We start from the raw sequence: 19,485 nt of genomic DNA, 5'->3' as shown, positions 1-19,485 counted from the left end.
CAACACCACCTTCTCCCTGCCGCGCCACCAAACGCCCTGCCACAACCACCTCGAGCTCACACACTGCCACCCTATCATCCTACACGCGATTGATAGCTTCCCCAATCCTTCTAGCCCTTTATCCCATCAACTTATTACCTAACCTAAACCCTAGGTTATGGGTTGATGGATTAACGTGTGCTAGAGAGAAATTGAAGGCATGGAGAGGTAGAGGAGGACAAATATAAGCATGGGTCGACATCAAACTGGAGTGGTTGTGTCAAATTGGGTGAGTAATCCCTAACCCTAGCCTCAACTGTTTTGGGGGGGGGGGGGAATTTGGGGAAAATGTATAGAACTATAAATTGAGAGCTGGGGTGTTGTAGAAAACTGTTCTTGGACTAGCCAAGTTACCAATTAGGTTTAATTTTAGTTTGTAAAATTCTAATTTCAATTTCATAAACAGTTAGGGTTCTGTTAATTTAGGGTTCTTCATTAGCTGCCACTGTCCAAATTTCAATTCCATACTTTATTGTTTAATTCCATGTTTAGGTTAGTTTTAATTTCAAATTCAGTTAATTTCAATTTTCAATTTTATTCTTAGTGTTTGCTGTTAATTGTCTGTGTTACTGTTAATTTTATTTTGTAAATTTTGTTAATGTTTCATTGTTTAATCTATGTTAGGATAGTTTAATTAGAATGTTGCACTGTTTAATTTCACTGTAAATGCTCCTGATTTGTGTATGTTACTATGTTATCTCTGTGATGTTTACTGTTTTGTGTGAATGTTAGGCTAAAGCCTTTGAAGCATTGGATTGATTGAGCAGTGGGGAGAAACTAGTGCTCACTAGTGACTGTGAGCAAACTGGTTCTCTTCCCACTCTAGTTGTATGCCTAGGCTCCCAACTTTGCCTTTCATTTTTTGTATCTTGTTCTTTCTTCACTCTTGGCCTTTCATAACTGTTTTGTGCCCTGTTCTTCCTTTGCCTTTGGCCCTTGGCAATTGCCTTTCTTTTGTCACTGTCACTGCCACACCATCACTGCCTTTGGCCATTGGCCATTGTTTTTCTTCATTTTCCACTGTCCATTTTTCCTATATCAATTTTCACTGTTCTTGGATTAGTGCCACCATTACTTCACTGCCATCTCTTCTTTTCTCCTTGCCTTGCTACTCAGCTGCCTTGGCCACTGCCCTGCAACCCTGCTGATGCTGCTGCTTTCCTTCCTCTTGGTACTGCTGCTGCTACTTCTTCTCCTGTTGCTGCTCGCAGCTCCTGTTGCCTTCACTTCTCCAGCCTTGCTGTGCTCCTGCCAGGCCCAGCCTTGTTTGCTGCTACTGCTCCAAACCCAGTTCAATACAGCCCAGGTTCAAACCATACCCTAAGCCCAGTCTACTGTGGACTTAACCAAAGCCCATGGGAAAGGCTAAAAGCCCAGTTCATTCTTAGGGAATAAGGTCAAAACCCAAACTCAATTAAAAGCCCAGTGCACTTCAAGGGCCAAGCCTAGTGCACTTCAAGACCAACTGAGCCCAAGCTCAGTTCACTTCATTATCAAACAAGCCTATAATCCAAAGGTACCCTAAGCCCAAAGCCCAAAAGGCTTCATAGTTAACCAACAACAAATTAGAGCCCAAAATAGCTAGAGAACTCCAAACACACCCAGTCTCTGTGGATCGACCCGTACTTGCACGAGCTACAACTGACGACCGTGCACTTGCGGTATTACTGTAGGCCCGTTTCATTTCGCTTCTATTTTATACGCTTTCCAGGGCCCACCACCTTTTCACATCATTAACAACATAATCTCCCTTCTTGATAGAAGAAAAACCATGAGGTCTTCTTGAACGGAATGGTTTAGAAAGACTGTTTCTCACTTGAACCCTGAACCCTGAACTTGAGAAACACATCGAATTGACTTCCCTGGTGGGGTACACAGGGTGATTACTAAAACCGATAGGTTTAAACATACGAATGTTAGTTACACCTTTCAGAATTAAATCTAAGGTGTGTTGGAGACGAATAATAGAATTATCATTCAACCTCGAATTCCTCTTTTGTTCAACAAGCCCCTTTGAATTACAAAAGAGACACACTTTCTGATCACATGAGTGATTAGACAGAACAGTCTTAACACCATCGTTGGGAGACTTCCTTCCGTGTGATGTGGATATTACTTGATTAGAGAAAGACACAGGCACATCCTTTTTGACAGGAAGGGATTTTGGTTTTACTTCTGAAACTGAATCTATTACAGTTAAATCAAAAGTAATTGGTATGGTGGACTCCTTGGAACACTCTTGAAATGAGAGTTTACTTAAAAGGTGTTCAATTTCCAAAGCATCCTTTTTGAGTTTTTCCTCAAGTAGAGTTCGTGAAGAATAGACTGAGAAATTTGCTTCTTGAAGACCCTTTAGACGAGAGTCATGCTCATTTACCACATCAACAAGGAAATTGAATTTGTGTTTCAATCGGTTGACATCATCATCATGGATTCTAACAAATTTCAGAATCACCCCTCTCTCTTTGGCAGCATTCTTTTCAACTTCAGAGTCAGACTCGTCAGTTAGGTAGTCAGGAAAACACTTGTCAATGTACGTCTGTTTCTTTGGAACACAAGGTTCTTCTATATTCGAGATTGACAAGTCTTTCTCTTTAATAAACTTTAAAGAAACAAGGCTTTTATTTCTGGCGATGCGTTTATCAGAGACAACATCGTCCATCCTCAGTTCGCTACAAACACAGACTTATGAGTTCTTTAATGTGTTTGCCTGCTCTTATACCAATTGAAAATGCGGGGGTCTAACAACCACACCCAACAATTCATTTGACAATCTGAAAGGACTTACTCCAATACACTTTCTAGAGAATCAACTAGACATCCAGACTCAATCTAGTGTAAAGTGTAACAAAGAGTTTAATATCTCTAACTCTTAATTCAATATGCAAACAGCAAATAGAAATCTGCGAGCCCGATTGAATAAGAGGAGTTACTTGAACGGTACCAAAGACCAATGTTCAAGTGTCAATGAATGTAAATCAACGACCAAAGGTTGGATATTCTAATTGATTGATCTTAACGCACAACTTGTGATATTTAAATTATATAACGAAATATAATGCGGAAAAGAAATAACACAGACACCAGAATTTTGTTAACGAGGAAGCCGTAAATGCAGAAAAACCCCGGGACCTAGTCCAGATTGAACACCACACTGTATTAAGCCGCTACAGACTCTAGCCTACTACTAATAAACTTCGGACTGGACTGTAGTTGAACCCTCATCAATCTCACACTGATTCAAGGTACAATTGCGTTCCTTACGTCTCTAATCCTAGTAGGATACTATGCACATGATTCCCTTAGTTGATCTCACCCACAACCAAGAGTTCCTACGACCCAAAGTCGAAGACTTGATAAACAAATCTGTCTCACACAGAAAATTCTATAGATTGAATAAATATGTCTCCCACAGAAATAGCCAAGAGTTTTTGTTCCGTCTTTTGATAATAAGGTGAACAAGAACCAATTGGTAAAGCGGACTTATATTCCTGAAGAACAGCCTAGTATTATCAATCACCACACAATAATCTTAACCGACTAGCAAAACAAGATACTGTGGAATCACAAACGATGAGACAAAGATGTTTGTGGTTACTTTTATCTTGCCTATCGAAGAAATTAATCTCGAGTCAATTATTTCAATTGTACTCAATATGATAGAATCGGGCAAGATCAGAATAAGCAACTACAAAGAAAATAGTTGGGTCTGGCTTCACAATCCCAATGTAGTCTTTGAAGTCGTTAACCTACAGGGTCTTGAAGAAACATAAGGTTAAAGGAGAATCGACTCTGGTTATGCATCTAGTAACACACAAGAGGTCTGGGGATTAGGTTTCCAGTTGGTAATGTAGGATCAGAATTTTGCAGCAATAATGCCTCAGCGAAATTATTAACAACACAACACAACAGTGTCGCAGAACAACTTCAGAAACGAAATAATAAACGACGTCAGCTAAATCATGAGAAAAATGTGATGGTCCTGCGAAAATTAGGGAGTTTGCGAGATTAACATTTGTAAGGTTGCGAGAATGTCGCAAGCCATATCCAAAAATAAAGGACAGATTAGCTGTCACCCACTATGTAATTCCCTATAAATAGTCGTTCAGTTGTAAAGGAAAGGAGAGATATCTTTTTTGAGTGAGAAGCAAGTAAATAGGAGAGAGAAAATCTAGAGCAGTGGTTATTCTTGATTCCTTTATCTTTTCTTGTAAGATTTTTCAAAGATTCATCAATAAAATTAAGATTGTTAATCCAAAAATGAGTTGAATGTTAATTAAATCTTGTGAGGGGTGTAGTGTAGGATTTCCTGCAACTACATAATGGCGCTAGAAACAGGGAAGGATTGAAGATTATTCTAGGAAAAAAATTGAAGATTAATATTGAGATTTGTGAAGATTTGGAGTAATTGGTTAAGAATTTTACATAATCTCTTGCAATTCATTAATATTGAAGAAATGGGTAGAAGAAGAAATACATCAGAACAACCATCTATTGTTAGAAGAAGCATGAGACTTGCTGGAAGGGAAAGAAATGAAATGGGAGAATCTACTAGAATGAGAAATAATGGAGAAAATCAAATTCAACCACCAATTCAACAAACACTAGTACAAGGAAGGAATATAGATTATGATGGGGTGAGTATACACACTTGGCAATCAAATTCAGCAAAAGAAGTAGAAGAAGAGCAGCAAACCAGGAACCATAGACAGGTAGAGAGAAATCAAGAAGCATATGAAGGAATAATTCATGGAGATGAGGAAATTGGGGCGTTAGAAAGGTTGATACGAAGAATACATGAAGAAAGGAGAGCTGAGGCAGAAGAACGTGCAAATTTAACAAGGCAAAATCACGAATTGAGGATGGAAAATATGAGACTACAGAGTAGAAGATCGAGAAGTACTACAAAACCATATTCAAGACCGACTAGAAGAGACATGAGGCGAAACTCACCCACAATTAATGCTGGAAATAATATTCGAGAAGAAATATCAAATCCTAATGAAGAACATCGCGAAGATAGAGAAAGGACTGATGATCGTTACGTTCCACAAAATGAAACTTTTGATGATAGGAAAAATGAAATCAAGAGAATGGACAACGTCAGGGACGAAATAATCAAGATGGCGAAGAGAATCGAGAGGAGGAAGGATAATTTTACATGAGAGAGAAGCTCAAAGAAATTAACAAACGATTGCAGAAGAAATTGAAAGACATTATGCTGAACAAGCACGTTTAATTTGCGAAGGTGAAATATTGAGAGCGGAAATGGAAGAACAAGAGATTCACGAGACAATTCTCCAGAACAATCACGACAATCGAGAAAGAAGGAGTACACAAAACCGGAATAACGGTAATATCAATGAAGAGTATGATAGAGTACAGAGGATGGCTGAAAGACAGCGAATGGAATTGATAAGAAATGAAAAAATCATGGAGGGGAAAATGAGAGACATCATCATATGCGAATTCAAGATAGAGATGAGGAAGAGAATCGCAGAAGAAGACGAGATGAGGATGATGAAAAAGAAATGCAAAATTTCGCGAGAGAAGAAAGACATGAACGCAGAAGAAGGGAGGCGAAATTAAAAAGACCAATGGATCAAAATTCAGGTGTAAATAAACAAATCTTAAAATAATTGGAAGAAATGAGAGGAATGCTAAATAATAGAGGAGAAGTAGGCAGAAGACAATTATATGAAGCTATAGAAGAAGCTGCGAAAACTCCATTTACAAGGGAAGTAAAACTAGGAGGAATGCCTCTGAAATGCAATTTGCCCGCATTAACCAGCATTTTTGATGGAACATCTTGTGCAATTCAACACATTAAAGCCTACGTGAGGTGCATGTTGCAATGGGAAAATCATGATGCCATATTATGCAAGTATTTTGCATCCAGATAACAGGGGAGGCGTTAAAATGGTTCGAAGGTCTACCAAAGAATACAATAACATCCTTCAATCATTTGCAGACTACATTCCTGGGGGCATATATACGTAACAATTCTTCGCGACCTGGTATTGAAGACGTGTTTGGATTAAAACAAAAGATTGGCGAAAGTTTGAAGAACCTAACTAAAAGATGGAGGACTATGTGTAGCGAAATGGCTGGCCGTGTGGATGAGAGATATCTTATCTTATCATTTATCAATGCTATGTTTGCAACCAATCTATTGTATATCCAAATTTTCAGAGTCAAGAATACGATCACAATGACTGAATTGCGAGAACTTCAGGAAGAATATATTGCTCTAGAGGAAAGGAAAAATGAAATGGAATCATACCCGGTTGCGAACACCAGTTCACAAATAGCGAATGCAAGCTTATTACCCAAACTAATAAACACAGTGGCGAGCACTTCGCAAGTATAACAAGAAAAGGTGACGGGCAACAATCAACAAAAACTGGTGGCTATGGAAAGCCGAGATCAAGAGGAGTATGAAAGAGAAAGAAATTTCTACAATCGTGGTGTAAATAACAAGATTCAAAGACTCGATCAGTCGCAAGAAACTTATGGAGGTCAAAGACAAAACTATAATAGAGGACAAGGAGGTCACAAGGTAGTATGGGAAGATATCAAGATGCCACCTCTAAATGCAAGTGTGGAGAAAATATGGGAAGCTATAATTTTAATGGATAATATACCAACACCATGGAACATGGGAACGGAACCACCTCTAAACCACAGAAGTCATGAGTTCTGTTCTTATCATCATTTTCATGGACATACTACAAATTATTGCAAAAATATAAAAAGAATTATTCTGAGAATGATAGATCAAGGAAAACTAAACCACTTTTTGGTAAGGCACCCACAATCTCAACCATTTCCACCACCACCACCAGAGCATCACAGAGTAAACACGATGAAAAAGAAGGAAACATTCTTCATAGAAGTTGGTGCAAAAACAAAGAATCTATTCTGTCATTCTATCGTACATTCATACAAGACAATTGAAGATTTTCATGACAATGTTTTGAGTAGAGTGTTCGCAAGAGACAATGATGGAAGAGAAATTATAAATATTGCGAAAATCTCGCTACTAGAGGAATGGCAGAAACAGACTATTTCTTTTACCGCAAAAGAAGTCCCCGAAGGTGGAGAGGTACATGACAATCCATTTGTGGTAAAATTAGAAATTAATCCAAAACCGAAAGAAGATGAGGATGATGAAGCTGAAGATTCATGGGCAATTAATAGGATTCTAATCGATACTGGAAGCTCTGTAAACATGTTATTTTATCATACTTATAAAACTATGAGAGGAAGAGATGATGATTTTATACCATCAACATATAAGATATATGGTTTTAATGGTACTGCCAACAAGCCTAAAGGGGAAGTTACTATGCGAATTCCATTGAAGGGAATATCTTCTGAAATCATGTTCTGTGTCGTTGACGTAGAATCACCCTACAATACATTAATTGTTCGACCTTGGCTACATGGGATTCTAGGTGTAGCTTCAACTTTCCACCAGTGCATCAAATTACCTCACCCCAGCGATGTAGGAATCATAAAAGGAGATTGGGTTGAAGGAAAGAGGTGTTACGAAACTAAGGTAGAATCCTGCGAAGGAAGAGCAAACAAGAAGGAAAGTTGGCGACACAAAATCAAAGAAAGACAAATAAGTGAGAGATTGATGGTGGATGCAATCGAACGAAAAGAAGAATAGATGTTGTGAAACTAATGCTAGCTCAGAATAAGAAATGGTGAACATACCACTACCAAGGAAGCAGTAGAAGAAAATAACAAAGAAGCAGAGAATGGCAAAGGTAATAAAAATAAGAAATGTATGAATGATTGATTTGTTGCGACACTCTCGCAACAAATAAAATTCTCAAAAATACATTTTATTGAATGATAAAATTGAGATTGCGAAATGCAAATACGATATGATGATGTGCGAGAATCTCGCAGAAATAATGAATTCTACAAAAGACAATCATAGAACAATGACAAAAGAGAAAGGGGCGAACCTTTATGGCGTACACCCTAGTTCGCGAATACAATTTCGCAAGAGGTAAATGTAAGATCTAAAGTACGTCATATAAGGGGGTACCTATTGCATGGCTCAGGGAAAGGCTACACCGCCACCGGAACCTGAGTCATGGAGATTTGGGGTCAATAAATCCCATCCGGGAGAGGCACCTTGGATTCTCAGCTTAAGCATATGACTTAGGTTGGGCGAATAAGGTAATAAGGACTCTCCCAAGGAATTCAGAATCTGACCAAGACGCCGAGGTACACGGTTGAGTCAAGAGTGCCAGGGGCGTCTGGAGCGTACCTTGTCATTCTTTACAAGTATTGGCTTATACTGTACTCGGCCCGAAGAAAACCCCACTTAGGATGCAGTCTCGTAACCATAAGACCTATAGGTAAAAGGGATAAGAGGCTGCGAAAACAACGGGTTGTTGTTAAGACCGGATGGGAGGAGCCAACCTTGTATTGTAGAGGTACGCCTCCTTGAAGGGGCAACCAGGGGGAAGATAAGGGCGGCACCCTCCACTAGGGAGATGATAAGTGTCTTAAGACACAAATGTCATGAGGCTTTTTACTCGCAAGGGTATTAAGGCTTGTCATATTTGTGCGACAATCCTAAAGAGGTAATAATACAAAAGAAAAAGATAAGACGAGATCAATGGGTTTTCGCATGAAAGTGCGAAGACGTCCTGCGATTTCGTCGCAAGACGGCAATGGTAATGGGATTTTTTTCGCAAGAATATTTAGGCCTGTCATATTGTCGCAACATTCCTGAAGAGGCCATAGTACAAAAGAAAAAGTTAAGGTAAGATCAATGGGTTTTTGCATGAAAGTTCAAGGACGTCCTGCGATTTTGTCGCAATGAATGACAAGAGGTGGCATAATAAGACCTTTAACTAGGAAGGCAAAATAAGACCACACAGGAATGAGATTTTGAAAAGAATCAAAATTCACTTCGCATATGATTGCGAAATTATACATAAACAACTGCGAAGTTGAGGCACAAAATAAGAAAATCTGCAAAATCTCTCATTTAGATACAAATAACAGAGGCAAGTATGGGAATGAATGAAATTAGAAAATGTTATTTGTCTCCATGATAGATTTACGCAAAAATTAAAAATTAATGATTATTTGATTAACCGTATTGCAAGGAAGAATTGTTTTAATGAATGCAGGTCAAAATGAAAGAAACTCATATATTAAGGAATATGGAACCAAAAGAATTCGCAAATATACAGAAAGAAGGAATAAATGTACAAGTATTACAGAAGATCAAAGAAAACAAAGACTACTTCTTAGTTGATCCTTCATCATCTTCATCAGACTTGTTCCCTTCTTCGTCTGCATCAGAACTTTTCTCCATCAGAACCTTCATCACCATCAGACTTCATCATCAGCTTCGCTATCAGAAACAGACTAGGAATGTTCTTTGGGATCTCCTCCAAGAGACAAGGATAATCAGAATGAGGAATACTATGGTCATCACAAACCATTTGAATAGTTTGATTGCGAAAATGCAGAGCATCGTTCTTAAAGTTCGCAACAGTGATCTTGATTTGATTCTTTAATCTAGAATACTTGTCGTTGCGAGAAGAAAGATTCTTTGCGAGTTCCTCTTTTTCAGCTTCAAGTTCCTCAATTCTTTCGCGATATCTACTTTCAGAATCTGCGAGCAAAAGGCAATCAATTAATAACTTGATGAAAATTCATAAGAAACAAAAGATTAGTGAAGAAGAACAGTTAATAACCTTCTCTGTCAGAAATCATATCTCTAATCAAGGCTGTATGCTCAACTTGGAGACTAACATTTACACCTAAATCTTTTCTGGCATCGTCTAAGATTTTCGCAGCCCAAGCGAATTCATCCTCATTATTTATAAGGAGACGAGAACGAATTTGGTTTTCTCTTCGAGCTCGATTTTGCGGTTAGCTTCATCTCGTTCAAGTTGAACTTCAAGAAGGGTCTCTTGGAATTTCGCCAAAGCCTTAGCACCTTGAGAGATGCGATCCTTATCATCTATGAGACCGCTAATTTTGGTTCTTAGCTCATTGATTTTCTCTTTAGAATTAAGAAAGAACGCTTAAATCGGTTGGCTAAGCCTAAACTAGATCTATGGTCAATCTTAAGAGGCGAAATTTGGATCTCAGTTCATTCAGAGAAAGAGATGAAATTTTATCATTTGAGAAACTATTTAAAGATTTATTAAGACGCTCAAGAAGGGTTCATTATCCAAGGCATTAGGAAATGAACGAAGAATGGTAGCTTCATCAGAAAGACCATAAATGTCTGCAAAAAGGATCAATCAAATAAGATAAAAAACAGGATGAATGAATGAAGGGAAAGGAGAAAAGTAACATACCATAGAGTTGATTATTAGCTTGCTGAAGACTAGAGATTTTATTCTTGTCGAAGAAGAATCAATTTCTAGTTGTTTTTCTTCTCGCGAAGACATTTGACTTCAGCTTCCAGTTCCTCATTCTTTGTACGAAATTGAAGATTCTTCTTTTCAAGAATTTCGCGTCTCCTCTCCAGATCTGAGGCAACAGCGAAAGAAGCTTTTCCAGCCTGCGAGAAAATGTAAAAAGTATTAAAATAGAAAGAGATTTTGAGTTACAATAATGAAGAAGTAAAAACGAAAGCATACCAGACTATTAAGAGAATGCAGGAAGTTGGGAGTCACCGATCTAGAAACTCCGCGAAGAGAATTATCACCATCCAATAAAGGAACATCGCAAATCGTAGCGAGAGCTTTGCAGGTATTAGCGAATTGACTATCTCCCATTCCTTGCCAAGAATCAGAAAAGAGGCCAGAGAGCTTAGCCATAGAAGATTCAGATGGAGAATCTTCATTTGCAGCAAGGTCATCATTATCCTCATCATCCTCATCACTCTCGGAGTTTTCATGAGAAGGTATTTGAAGGAGAGGAAGAACATTTTTCTCTTCTTTGAAGGAGGAGTTGGTTTTTCCCTGCGAAGAGCACCTTTGCCTTTATCACCAGTCTTCGCAACATTGGCAGGCTCTTCTATTTCAGCAATAACCTTCACACACAGATAGAAATAAGAAAGAGGCAACAATAATGTTTAAAGTCATAATAGAATATTTCTTACCTCATCTGTGTATGAGCGAAGACCTAACAAGGTACTAGCCCTATCAGTCCTGTGGTAGCTATCTTTCATTTCTGGATCTGTAGAATGTCGCAAGAGTCAGCGAACAAAAGAATAAAGATAAATAAAGAAAGTAAAGTGGGCGAAACTGGAAGACATACCTCTTTCTTCTTCTCGGGCCAAGAGAATACCCAAGGTTGATAAGTAGCGAGATTCTAGGAAGAACATTTGACCCAGCAATGTAAGGTCCTTTCAGCATCAAGGGAAAACACACCATTTATCATCTTTGGATTGGTGAGGTGTTGTGTTCTTACCAGAGTGCCAATAATGTCTTGCATGAGTATTTTACCTTCATTAATATTATCTTTCCTTTTCAAGCGAATACCCCAGCGAGTATTCTCTTTCTTCATGGAGATCAATTCATAATTCTCAAAGAAACTCGCTACTGTGTATTTTTCAGCGATTATCTCCAAGTCTGCGAATTTAGGATCCCTAAGTTCTTTAGAGTAAAGAGATCCTTTACCAGCACCACGTTAGCGAACTCCAGCATCAGACGGATGCAATCCCCACTCAATTGAAGATAGCTCGCGAGAATGGATGAGCGAGAATTCATAAATAAAGGAATGTCAGGGTCATAAAGAGGAATGGGGAGACCTGCGAGAATTTGACCCGCGAAACTATGATTATTGATCATCACAATGTTGATCAGAAAAAGTTTAATAGAAAGAATTGATTTGGCACTTTCACCAGGAATGGTAGAAAGTGTAAAACCTCTCTCGCGAGATCTTTTTGGGTTTCCTAAAAGTTTTCTCATGTTTTTGACCGCTTGGAGGCATATCTGAATATAGAGTATGGGAATGAATGAAAAGTAAGAAGATTGAAGAGGGAAGAATTACAGTAGCAGAACTTACGGAAGAACAATAGAGTTGCAGAGATGAGAGAGAAAAAAGAGAAAGTAAAAAGAAAAGAAAGAAAAGTAAGAAGATATATAAAGAAGATTTTTTTTACTCGAAGAAATAAACACCATTAATGCGAAAAACGTCAGCGGTTGAAAAGCAGCGGTTACAGAAGACGTGTCAAGAAATAGATGGAAGAAAGGATACGTGTGATAAATGCAGAATATGAAGAGATGGACAGCTGGCATTTCTCACATCGTTCTCTACTTCACAGAGAAGATATGAGAAGAGGCAAGATGTAGGATCAGAATCTCGTAGCAATAATGCCTCAGCGAAATTATTAACAACACAACACAACAGTTTCGCAGAACAACTTCAGAAACGAAATAATAAACGACGTCAGCTAAATCATGAGAAAAATGTGATGGTCCTGCGAAAATTAGGGAGTTTGCGAGATTAACATTTGTAAGGTTGCGAGAATGTCGCAAGCCATATCCGAAAATAAAGGACAGATTAGCTGTCACCCACTATGTAATTCCCTATAAATAGTCGTTCAGTTTAAAGGAAAGGAGATGATCTTTTTTGAGTGAGAGAAGAAAGTAAATAGAGAGAGAAAATCTAGAGCAGTGGTTATTCTTGATTCCTTTATCTTTTCTTGTAAGATTGTTCAAAGATTCATCAATAAAATTAATTGTTAATCCAAAAATGAGTTGAATGTTAATTAAATCTTTGAGAGGTGTAGTGTAGGATTTCCTGCAACTACAACTAGAGTTCTCCTTTATATTGTTTTCAAATCAGGGTTTGCAATCCAAGTTACCTTGGTAACAAAGCGTTCAATATTCACCGTTAGATGAAAAACCTGATTCACCAAGCTAATATCTTTCAACCGTTAGATCGAACTTAGCTTGTTACACACAAATGAAATGTACCATCATTTAGTGAAAAAGCGGGGGTCTAACAACACCACCCAATACTTCGCTTAGCAATCTGCATGGACTAACTCCGAAACGCTTTCTAGAGAATCAACTAGACAGTTAGACTCAATCTAGGTAAAAGTATCTCAAGGAGTTAATATCTCTCTCTTGTTTTAATTACTCAAGCTAATAGAAATCAGCGAGTCCTACTCAATCACAAGGAATAACTTGGACGGTACCAAAGACCAATGTCCAAGGATCAATCAATCATAATCAACAACCAAAGGTTGGATTAATCTAATTGATGATCTAAACGCACAACCTGTATTATTTCAATTATAAAGATAAACAATATAATGCGGAAACTGAAATAACACAGACACCAGAAATTTTGTTAACGAGTAAACAGCGGAAGCAGAAAAATCCCGAGACCTAGTCCAGATTGAATACACACTGTATTAAGCCACTACAGACACTAGCTTACTCCAAGCTAACTTCGGACTGGACTATAATTGAACCCCAATCAGTCTCCCACTTATCCAAGGTACAGTTGTACTCCTACGCCTCTGATCCTAGCAGGATACTGCGCACTTGATTCCCTTAGTTGATCTCACCCACAACTAAGAGTTGCTACGACCCAAAATCGCAGGCTTTAACGATAAACAAATCTGTCTCACACAGACAAGTCTATCAAAGGATCAATCTGTCTCCCACAGAAAAACCCTAAATTTTTTGTTCTGTCTTTTGATAATAATCAAGGCGAACATGAACCAATTGATAATCCGGTATTATATTCCCGAAGAACAACCCAGATTAATCAACCACCTCACAACAATCTTAATCGTATGGTAGTGAAACAAGATGTTGCGGAATCACAAACAATGAGACAAAGATGTTTGTGATTACTTTTTATATCTTTCCTATTGGAGAAATCAAACAATCTCAAGCCAATCAATATGATTGTACTGTTACGATAGAATATGCAAGATCAGATCACACAACTACGATAAAAGTAGTATCGATCTGGCTTCACAATCCCAATGAAGTCTTTAAGTCGTTAACCGGGTTTTAGAAGAAGAAAATCAAAGGTTAAAGGATAACCGACTCTAGCACGCAAACTAGTATCACACGTAAGGTGTGGGGATTAGTTTGCAGAGTTGCTAGATGTCCCCTTATTTAGTCTTTCAAATCAGGGTTTTGCCATGGTAACAAAGCAATCAATATTCACTGTTAGATGAAAACCTGATTTAGATTCAAGCTAATATTTCTCAACCGTTAGATCGAAAACTTAGCTTGTTACACACAAATGAACTGAACGCTTCTAGGTTTGTTAACCGTACCCAAACGTGTGCATTGTTGATTCAACAATAGTTTAACTGAAAGGTTAACTATATGAGCATTTCATACCAACCATGTTCTTCTTCACCATAACTAGTTCAAATGACTCAAATGAACTAGTTAGAGAGTTGTTCAATTGCAAGGAAATCTTATGTAACTACACAAGACACAATTAAAGCAAAGATGATTTGATTCGCTCGAATTGGTTCATGAACTTTAATATCCACGGTTTGCAAATGCATTCCTTAGTCTTTTAAGATTAAGTTCAGAAATCATCTTTAGAATATAACCTTCTCAAGTTCGCAGACTAGGTTCGTGGACTTAAGACACCGGATAGAGTTTACACAACTCCAGCAGAAACTCTCGGGATGAGAACTTCGCCGGTTCGCGGACTTAGATCACGCAAGTAGTTTGTCAACTCCAGCTGAAACTCTCGGGTTTGAGAACTTCGACAGTTCGCGGACTGAGTTCGCGGACTTGGCACCTGCCATACTTCCGGTTCTCTTGATCAACAAAGTTCGAAAACTTCGGTTCAAGGAATCCATTGGTTATGTATTCTAAACTCTCATTCCAATCATTGAAACATTCTTAGAGGACGTTATATAATTGTTACACCATTTTTCGTCAAAGCAAATTTCAAAGTGATTGAAACATATCATGACTTTCGTCACTAGGTAAAGATAAACTTGGTCGAAGCGAAAAGATTACAAACACATATTTCGAGATATAAACAGGCGAGGTATACTCGGCTCGAAATACCAAATGTATATAATCATAGTCTATATATATAGCATACGACTTTTGTCTCAAAGAGTAGGAGATAGGATAGATATACTTTTGAGTGACAGATAAGTTCAAGTCTCCACATACCTTTTTGTCGAGAAGTTCCACCAGTTCCTTGAGTAGAGCTTCGTCTTGTATGATGAATCGCCATGGAGTGCTTGAGTTCAACTACGCTTAATATCCTAGTCCAAGACTTAGCTATAGTAGACTAGAAATCAAGACTTATAGTTTTGATCACTAACATTGACAAACATGCTTGAGATAGCAACGCATGCGAGTTTGACCGAGCAGTGCTCTAACATTTAGGTTTATGTAACCATACTCAAACGTGTACACCATGTTGGTTCACCAATAGTTAACCAAGGCTAGCCATATGATTAATCTCATATCAACCTTATTCATCTTAACCATAACTAGTTCAAATGACTCAAATGAAACTAGTTAAAGAGTTGTTCAATTGCTATTCTCATAGAATTATACAAGAACACAATTGAAGCAAAATCGTTTTGATTCATCGAATCAATCATGAACATTATAGGCACGATTTGCAAAGATTGCATTCCTTATTATATGAATGTTTATGTTCATGTTTAAAACCGATTTTAAAACTTTAACCTTTATGTATGCAAACGGGTACGCATACTTGAAATACCCGGACTAAGATTGAGTTCCTCCAGTACGCAAACGGGTACGCGAACTTCAAGTCCTGACAAAAATTCTCGGACATGAACCTGTACGCCAGTACGAAAACGGGTACACATACTTAGGTTCCCGGATTTCTCAAACTAACAGGTATGCAAACGGGTGCGCATACTATGGTCCCCGGACATGGATTACATATGTACAAGAGTGCACAACATGACATATCCAATAATGGTTAAGTGTTCTAAACTCTTATTTCAATCATTGAAACTTTCTTAGAGGATGACAATAGCCGTTTTCACACACTATTAACATCAAAACAATTTTCAAGTTATTGAAATAATAATTAAGAAACATTCCAAGGAAACACCAAATGATTGTATCACACAAACCATGTAAGATGTTACTCGGCAATTTTCACATGATATAAGATGAACTTGGTTGAAGCGAAAGATTTCCAACACATATTTCGATAAATAAGCGAGATAAACTCAGCTCGAAATCTCAAATGTGTATATAGAAAACTATATCGTAATACGACTTATGTCTCAATATAGGAGATAAGTAGAAATAGATTTTCCAAGTGATAGATGAGTTTAAGTCTCCACATACCTTTTGTCGATGAAGTTCCACAAGCTCCCCTTAGTAGTTCTTCGTCTTCAAATGATGAACGCCATGAAAACTAAGCTCAACTACACAATCTATGTCCTAGTCCGAGACATCTATAAATAGGTTAGAAATCAAGACTTATAGTATTGATCACTAACATTGACAAACATGCTTGAGATAGCAACGCATGCGAGTTCGACCGTGCAGGGCTCTAACACCATCAACTTGTACATCTCTGTCATTGTAAGTCAGCATCTTATATGTGCTTTTAACAGAAAAAAGACCATATCTTTTGCAAGCATCCATAACATTAAATCTTCTTTATTGTTGTCAACATAAAGAGCTTGTATTTTGAGTGAAGTATTGGCATCAAATAAAGAGTTTATGAGATGGATGTTCCATTGAGAAGTATCATGCAGCATTTTTTCTTCAACATGTTCATAAAACCTAAATAACTCATTAATAGGTTTAGGGGGACTAGACATACCAGGGATCCATCTATCTTTCCATATTTTTGTTTTTCTTCAATTTTTGATTTCCATGAAGTAATTTTGTTGTACTATCTGTAAACCCTTTGAGATCATTCCAAGTATAAAAGCAATTCTTGATTTTAATTGGCTGATGAATTAAATCACCTGTTTTGAAGTACTTGCTTGCAAGAGTTTGAGATATTAAAGTATTGGGTTCACTGCATATTCTCCAAGACAATTTTGTGAGGAGGGCTAGGTTAAACTTCTCCAGATCTCTAAATGCCAAACCACCAATTTCAGTAGGCTTGCATACAGTTGACCAAGCTGTAGGATTGTGTCCTCTACTGCCATTGTAGCCCCAAAATAACTCTCTTTGAATACTTGTAAGTTGCTGAAAAAAAATATCTGACAACTTGAACGTTCCCATCTGATAAATAGGTACTGCATTAAGAACATGTTTGATCATTGTGCCTCTGCATGTTGAGAGAGTGAGATAGAAGACCATGTATTAAATTTGTTTTCAAAATTTTCCATAATGCTCTTGAAAGAATCTTACTTAGAATGACCCAGAATAAGAGAAGAACCTAGATATTTTTCTTTAGAGTTCATGCTTTTAACTCCAAGAATTTTTTTGAGTGTCTCTGCTACTTCTAGCTTGGTTTTTTTGGCTAAATTTACATCACTTTTCTCAAAATTTATAACTTGTCCTGATTGTGAACTGAAATTTTGAAGTAACTCCAATAAATTGTTGACTGAAGAAAGATTTGCTTGAGTAAAGACCAAGCAGTCATCTGCAAAAAGAAAATGATTAATGGCTGGTAATAAAGCAGCCACTTTAATACCCTTGATTTTTTTTCCTGCTGAGCTGTTATGAGCTGCCTTGAGAGAAATTCAATATCCAGAATAAATAGATAAGGTGATAGGGATCACCTTGTCCGATGCCTCTTGTTGGAATGAATTCTTCACATGGAGACCCATTAAGCATGACTGATAATTGAGTAGTGCTAATATATTCATAATTAGATCACAGAAATCATTATTGAAACCAAAATAAGAAAGAACTTAATCAAGAAGGACCATTCTAACCTGTCAAAAGCCTTTAATATATTAGAGCAATCCATCTAGATTGATCAATCTCCCTGAAACATATGCTGCCTGGTAGGGTGAAATAATTTTCTCCATAAAAGGCTTCGTCCTGTTTACTAACACCTTTGAGATAATTTTATAACATGTGTTGCACAAGCCAATTTGCCTATAATCTGCTACACAGGTACTATTTTTCTTCTTTGGAATCAAAGATATGTAGGTCTTGTTTATTTGTTTAAGAATATGCTGGTTTCAAAGAATTTTTTGACCATGCTACAAATATCTTCTCCAATTGTACCCCACTTTTGTAAATGCCAGCTTGAAAACCCTCAGGACCTGGAGCACTCCAATTTTCCATACTTTTTAGAGTACAAAAAATTTCTTCACTAGTTGGGATACTGGTAAGTGCCATATTGTCCTCTGCTGTAACAATTGAAGGAAGAATCCAATATAGACTTTCATCTATCACTGGATAGCTAATGGTACGATGGTCTTGAAATTCTGTGTTAGGTGCTGAGATATTTGATCCCTGGATTGAAGTCATATGTTGTTATGATAATGAATTGAATCTATATTATCCTTGTTTTCCTTTTGTTGACTTTAGTATGGAAGTATTTTGCTGTTTGCATCCATATCCTTAATGAAATGATCCCTTGACTTTTGTTGGTAGAATTCAGACTTGATCTTGTGCCATTTATTAAGTTCATTTTGATATTAATGATGACACTGTCTGTATTAGTCTTGAGGAAGTTCTTGGAGATGATTAAGTTCTTTCCTAAGCTGTCTACTTTCTGATTAATGTTGCCAAAATGTTCTTTGTGCCACAAAGAAAGCTCCCTTCTTGTAATGTGCAGTTTTTAACCAACTGATAAGCAGGTGAAACAGTAACACTAGTATTACAAGCAATAGTGATTACAACTGAGCAGTTTCATTATTTAAACAAGTTAAGAAAAACTTAAAGGGCTTCAAGCACTGGGGATAGTAATATCAGTGTCTAGCATAACAGGACGTGATCATTACCTAGTTGAATAAGGTGCATAATTTAGAGTTGGGAAAAAATTGGTTCCAACTACCATTTATTAAAGCCATATCTATTCTATACCTTATAATACCAGTGCCCATATTGTTATTACTCCAAGTGGTAATATTTACCCACAAAACCGTTATCTTCTATGATAGCAGTTTTTTTAAAACCTTGCACCTTCCATGAATGATCTCCATGTTCTCAGTAGAGAAGATTAGAGCAATATAAATATATGCATATGAATTTTCAAAAAATTGAGAATACTGACAAGACTATAAAAATGAAATGATAGTAAAATAGAAACTAAAATGTGCAAACTTAAAGAAAAAGCTTTTCACGAGGAAATTTAATATGTAAATAGAGATTACCTGATTTCCTTTTTCTGCATTTACTTCATGATTATCTCTAGTGGTGACCCTGTGAGCTGCTGAGGAATCTGTGTTAGGAAAAATAATGGCAGTAGTGGAGTCAGAGTTCTCAGCTGCTCTTTGCCTCTTTCCAAGTCTATTAGCTTCCTCATTTTCTCCATCTGCTGATTTTCTTAGTAAGAAGTCCAAATTAACTACTACACCATCTTTATGAGGAACAAAAA

Source organism: Papaver somniferum, chromosome 2 (assembly GCF_003573695.1).
Source record: "Papaver somniferum cultivar HN1 chromosome 2, ASM357369v1, whole genome shotgun sequence".
Classification (NCBI taxonomy): Eukaryota; Viridiplantae; Streptophyta; class Magnoliopsida; order Ranunculales; family Papaveraceae; genus Papaver; species Papaver somniferum.
The sequence above is the reverse complement of the archived record's forward strand: the minus strand, read 5'-3'. Positions refer to the sequence as shown.